Source organism: Pterocles gutturalis, unplaced genomic scaffold (assembly GCF_000699245.1).
Source record: "Pterocles gutturalis isolate BGI_N339 unplaced genomic scaffold, ASM69924v1 scaffold23648, whole genome shotgun sequence".
Classification (NCBI taxonomy): Eukaryota; Metazoa; Chordata; class Aves; order Pterocliformes; family Pteroclidae; genus Pterocles; species Pterocles gutturalis.
Genome location: NW_010123659.1, coordinates 12,369 through 12,712, shown reverse-complemented (window position 1 = coordinate 12,712; position 344 = coordinate 12,369).

Below are 344 nucleotides of genomic sequence, written 5' to 3'. Positions count from 1 at the left end.
CACAGGGGTCACAGCATGGAGGCGGCAGAGGTCCAGGAGATGCTCCTGCAAGGATGCTTGTGCCCTGTCTCCCAGGGAGAGCCGTGGCATGGGGAGGCTGGGGGGATGTTGGCCAGTGCTTTGGGGGATGCTGACATCTGTGCATCTGTCTGCAGGTGCGGGAGATCCTGCTCCTCAGCCAGGTGAGCAGCCCCTCTCCCCCTGAAAGCAGCAGGCCTGGGCAGGGAAGCACCCTCTTGGCAGCCTGTGATGGAGGCACCTCTCCCACACAGGGAAGGTCCTGTCGCTGGACAGTGAGGTGCTGCAAGGGCTGGAGCAGCGGCTGAACCAGGACTGCAGCGGGG